The sequence below is a fragment of the Prunus persica genome, chromosome G4 (assembly GCF_000346465.2).
Source record: "Prunus persica cultivar Lovell chromosome G4, Prunus_persica_NCBIv2, whole genome shotgun sequence".
Lineage (NCBI taxonomy): Eukaryota > Viridiplantae > Streptophyta > Magnoliopsida > Rosales > Rosaceae > Prunus > Prunus persica.
Window position 1 is genome coordinate 17,540,435 of NC_034012.1, and position 6,515 is coordinate 17,546,949.

Here is a 6,515-nt window from a genome sequence, read left to right on the forward strand (position 1 = left end):
ACCCCCACAGTCCCCTCCCTCCTCCTCCCCCATTTTGTTCTTTCACCCACAAACTCATCACCCCCATCCCTCAGAAATCTTCCTCCTTTTCCACCGTCGCCACCTCCTCTTTCTCCATCCACACACTTCCTCAATTTCTTTTCTCCCCCACCCCCTTTGTCAATTTCAATACCTCTACACTCGAAAGGCTCACAGTCGATCCAAGCCTTTCAAAAACAATCGAAAGGTAAAATTCTTGATCATAAGGCATTAGTGACTCTACTATAAGTGCGTTACAGCCTCCCATCTCAAGCTTTTTCCAAATTCACGCATAACCCATCAACCAAAACATCAACAAATTCAATCTTTAACACTTGGGTTTGCAAAAAAATATCAAAATCAAATAAAATATAATAGAATTTACCTCCTTGCCATCGGATAGCATTTGGGGTGGGAGGTCATGGGGAAGAAGAAAAAAAGGAGCGGAAGGTTGCGGTGGGGTGGGGTGGAGGGGCCATTGAAAGTTATATAGAGAGAGGGAGAGAAGAGGGGCCAGAGAAAAAATAGATAGAAAGGGTGGGGGTGAGGGAGAGAGTGATTGGTTGGGTGGGCCCCTCTCTTATTAAAATATTTGTTCTTTCATTTTAGATTTCATATTATTTTATTTGTGTATTAATTATTTTAATATATAAAATGACCAATTTGCCCTTATATTTAACAGCAAATTTGATGAAATCTTGAGATTTAGACGGTAAGGGGGAATTGATGATAAAAATTAGTTTGTGTACTTAACTTTCCAAAAGAAAAGATGAGGGTGCAAATTGAAACTAGCATACAAGTTCAGGGGGTAAATCGACAGTTTTATATATATATATATATAAATAGTTATAATGGAATGTAATTTATAGGAAAAGTTGATAAAGATCCAAAAGTTCAATCAAGAGTTGGGTTTAGTCCACACATTTGTTGTTGTTGATACAAGTCCTTCGACTTTGTGCCACGTAGGATTATACTCCTTTGGCTGTCGATTTACCCCATAAACTTGTATGCTATTTTCAATTTGCACCCTTCATGAACTAATTTTTATTGCCAATTCCCCCCTACCATCAAAATCTCAACATTTTGTCCAATTTTCTGTTAAATCATTTTAAAAAATTATTATTTTTGAGCAAATTGAAGAAAAAGGAGAACAAAAACAAAAAAGAACAAAAATCACAGGAACCCATAGAGCACAGGCCCATAACCCAGCCCCCCTACAATGTTTTCTTCTCTTCCCATTCCCTATGACCAACACCCACCACAAGCCAGCCTCCATCCCTAGATCAATCTCCACCCACTGACCCCTTCCTGTTCCTCCCCCATTTTGTTTCTTCACCTCAGACCATTCACCCTCCTCCCTATCCTCTCCCTGATTTCTTCTTCCCCGATTCTCCCATGACCACCATCCACAAGCTCCAATCGCCAAACGAACCAGGAACCTACAGACCCACTGCCCTCCCCACCTCCCCAAGGAACCCAGAACCCACAGACCCATACCCCAAACTAACCCAGAACCCACAAACTAGACTTGAAGGTCCGACATGTTTAATTCAATTTTCTAATTATAATTTCTATTATATTATGATATATTTGTGAATAAGGCTGAGCATAATGGTTTACTTAAGCTTATTCTAAGTTTTTAGGCCCAAGATACTTTAATTTACGAAAATCCGAGAAGGTTAGTGTGAGCAGGCTGACCCTCTGATAAGTTTTAAGAGGCCAACTAGGGTTTTAGCACTAGGGTTAGGGCAAGCCAATTAGATGACACGTTTAAAAATGAACTTTAGGGTTTAGCTCAATTGGTTACAGAGGAAAAAGGTCTAAAAGGGTGAGAGAGAGAGAGAGAGAGAGAGAGAGAGAGAGAGAGAGAGAGAGAGAGAGAGAGAGAGAGTTCTGTAAAAGGAAAAAATAATTTTCTACAGCCAAATTGATGGCTGGAGCTTAGACAGGAGGGTTTGAGAGGATAACAATCATTTCCCCTTCTAAACTTTTGATATTAAGAAACTAGATATCCCCAACTTTCTGTAAATATAATGATCTTTGAATTTGGACAAATATGCAATTTATGGGGATTTTGCAAAGTTGGTCATGTGACGTTGATTCCAGTCTTCTAGTTACGAGTATCAGTTTCATAATTGGTAGACGACATAGAATTTGAACTCCATTTGACGTCAAATTTTTAAATAATTTAAACGTTAAGGCTAAAATAGCTCTATAAAATCTCGTGCTCATGAGACCTGTGGTTATTTTATAAGGTTTATGAAGTGGACTAGGTTAGGATCAGATTACTTTCATAGACTGTCTTCAGTACTTGCTTTTCTTTGTCTTTGCACTATACATTCATTAGCTTCGCGTTTATGCTCCGAAGAGTTTGCCCAAAGGCGATCAGTGTTTGCATTGCAAATATGCAATTGCATGACGGTGATGCAATGCAAGCGTAACTGTGCATAGATGAAAATAAGAAAAATGGATCATATTTTATTATACCGGCATAATTAGACATATTTTTTTATTATAAATTACAGGGAGCCGTTATCCGAAATACATAGCGTCACAAACGGTAAGGGGTAATAATCCGCACATATTAGAAACGGTAAGGACCAATTATCCGAAAATACCTAGTAATAGAAATTGTCATGTAGTGCAAATAACATTCCAAAATATTCTCAATTTCGTAAACCATAACTTAGTTAACCCTGATTTTTTTATCATAGCCATAGGGAAATCAAGTGGTTACATGCTTTTCTTTGTCTTTGTGTTTATGCTTCGTGGAGTTTGCCAATAGGCGAGTAGCGTTAACATTACAAACATGCAATTGCACTACGGTGATGCAATGCAAGAGTGACTGTTCGCAAACGGAAATAAGAAACAATGGATCCTATTTTATTGTTCTTGCATAATTAGACATATTTTTTACTATAAATCGCAGGGCGTAATTATCTGAAATACTTAGCATGACAAACGATAAGGGGTAATAATCCGAACATATTAGAAATGGTACAAAGCAATGATCCGAAATTACTTAGTATTAGAAATTGTGATGTAGTGCGAAAAACATTCCAAAATATCCCCAATTTCGTAAACCATAATTTGGTTAACCCTAATTTTTTAATCATATCCATAATTTAATCGGTTTTCTTTCTCTTTGGGGTACATGAATGAACACTTATATTACCTTTGCATTTTTGCTCTGTGGCGTGTGGTTCTGCATCCTTATTACCCTTATCAGCGGCCTCGTCCTCATCCTCATCCTCATCCTCATCCCCAACCTCATCCTCTTCGATCCAAGCTTCCTCTTCCTCTCCCTCTTCCTCATCTTCTTCATGCTCTTGTGCTTCCACAAGTTTGGTCTTTCCTTTTCTAAGTATGTCATCTTTAACTTTTGAGCGAAACTCCTACATACTATGAAACATTGACATATAAATAATCAATTTCATTGAATTTTCTTTTGCACACGGGTGATCATGGTTTGCATTACAAAATTGAACATCTTATAAATCGTATGGGGCAATTACAAACTTACATGTACTACATCATCATCTAAGACATCTTGACCAATCTCTTCACTTGCAATGGTTGTCCCCTTGGTTTTCTTCAATATCTCCTATTACAATATAACATTGTTCATGTTCATTGTTGGTCTCTTATTACAATATAACATCGGTGATGTTCGTTAATTTTATAAAATCACTATGAAATGAAGTTGAATTGACTCACAATCTCTTGCCATAGGCGCCTGATCTATATGCTTGCTTCCAATGACGTTGAAAATAGTAGGGCATTCAACCTAGATTCAACTCCAAAATCTTGGTTGCAGCTTCAGCAGATACCTACATTCAGGCACATGCAATTACAACAATCACCATTGGAAGCCACGAATTAGGAATAAATTATGCAATAGAAACTAATTACATGCATTACACCATCAGGTAATGGTAGATCAACATTATCTTGTCCACAGGGTATCCGGACTAGTTTACTTTCATTATCGGCGCCTCAGCTTGTCCCTCTAATAGAATTCGTTTGCGCGTTGCGGGCATCGTATTTTTAACTTCGTCCGACATCTCAGATTCATCGGTCCCCCATGGGTTCCAACTAACCTGCAATACAAAGCGGTTACCTTTGCATATCATACATATTTTTGGTAATAAAAGCTCGGTTCAAGAGTAAATGCTTTATGATCATTTGTTAAATGTCACATCATGACTCTAAATTGTACCAATTAATGGCGCAAGTCTCGCTTTGATTTTGCACCTAACGACCTCAACCCTCGTGGCCATGTGTTCAAGGTACCAGTGGGCCTTGCTAAAGCAAAAGGCTTTAAGTACTCACAGACTCATACCTAAACAAAACAAGTTTACAAATTAGCAATTTAAGCAAACAAAGGCTGCTGCACTTTGGGGACATCCAGTTTGATTAAACTAACCTCCCATGCCCTCCAATAGCCACCCACGCTTGAGAATGCCGCACCACCCCAATCGTAATTACCAATTTCTGACACTATTTCCAGACTAAAGGCATAGTGCATACTCATGTATTGGCTCTTATCATTTAGGAATGAGGAGCCAATCAAGCAAATCAAGCAAAGTATGAACGCCCTTGCAATTTGGTCGGCTTCTTTATCATCTTTGGGCATCTTCTTCCAATACGGGATAGAAAAGCTTTCATAAGGCACCCTCCTTTCGCCCGCCGGTATGTCTGTAATTGGTTTCCCAAACAATTTAACTAGCATTTTCTTATTCTTGTAAATCTTCAGGTCGTACTTTAATCGCTTCTCACCCACACGCAATCCTGTGATTGCTGTGAAGTCTGTGGGGGTCATCGTCATCTCTCCAACTTCATCGAAGTGGAATGTGTGGGTAGTGTCCCACCATCTCTCAGCTAGGGCCACCATCTTTCCATGCCCCACTATTAACACAAAGGGAAAAGAGCCAGCTTTTTTAACCTTGGCTTTGACAGTGTCATGCATTGCCTATCCCTTCTCTTTCCATACCCCAATATTTACACTAAATATATCAATTTATATATAAACCAAAAACCTGAGTGTCTCCTTTCATGACTGAACTAATTTAAAAAAAGTTCTCTTTGTACCAACTAAACTGACATCTCTATCCAAATTATTAACCCAAAAACTAACACCATAAGAGTGATTCCACCAAGGAGCCCAAGCCCAAGGCTGGAAGGGGGGCGGCTGCGCGAAAAACCCAGTTCCAACAGGCAACTTTTGCCCTGGCTAGCTGTGGGACCCACGAAGACAGGCTGGCCCGAAGGCAAGTCTCGCCCGAGCTGAAGCCTCAGGGGAGGATGACGTCAGCACGCGGTTCACATTTTTTAGCGGTAAAAAACATTTGAACTCGCGTGCGCTGACGTCGGCCCTACGCGTTTCCAACGGCTAGAAGACACGTGTCTTTGCCTGCACACTCCGATCTGCTTCTCCTCCTTCAATCCAATGGTTGGCCTCTTTTTGGCAATAAAATTATGAAAAAAAATCGAAATTTTTTTTTAAAAAAATCGAAATTTTTTTTTAAAAAAATACCAAATTTTTTTGAATATATTTATTTATAAATAACTACCAATACCCTTCACTTTCAACACCAATCCTCATATATTTTCTTCTACTTCTACTGTTATTCACTCTTTACTCAACATTTTATTCTCTTTCAAATTGTATTTTTATTTCTTATCTTTATGGCTTCTTCTATCGAAAATGGAGGGGCGTGGAGCACCATGGAAGATGTTTTCTTGTCTGAGTCTTGGGTCCAAATTAGTCGTTGTCCCATGTAAGGCAATGAGATGAAATTTTGTCATATGTGGAAAAAAAATTCATGCCGAATTTTGTGAAAGAATTTCGGGGTCGACTCGTACGGAAATGACATTATCTAGTAGGTGGAAAATTCTCAATAAAGAGTTGCGAAAATGGAGAGATACCTTGGCAAAAGCAAGGGACAACCATAGAAGTGGCGAAAATCTTAGTAATGAGGTAAATATTTTGTAATTTTTATTTTATTAAAGTTTAATGTCCTAATATTTTTATTTTATTTTATGTTTCTTGCATTTTCAATATTTTGTTAATATTTCTTGCATTTTCAATATTTTGTTAATATTTCTTGCATTTCCAATTGTTTCTTAATATTTGTTGCATAAATAATATTTTGTTAATATTTGTTGCATTTCCAATATATTTGTAAGGTTAATTGCATTTCCATTTTTTTTATTTTATGTTACTTGCATATCGAATATATTTTAAATATTTCTTGCATTTCTAATATATTTGTATGATTCAAGCACAGATGTGGTTTGGTGCAATTGGGCAAGGCAAAAAAACTTTCAACCGTCATGAATGTTGGGAGGTGGTGAAAAATTGCAAACGCTTCAAAATTATTCCCACGGGTCCCGCCGTTACGTTAAATGAGACGCCACTCCATGATTCAACGATATCGGATTCACCTCTCGATTCCCCTATGAGTCAAGACTCACCCATCGAAAAGGAGACGAGG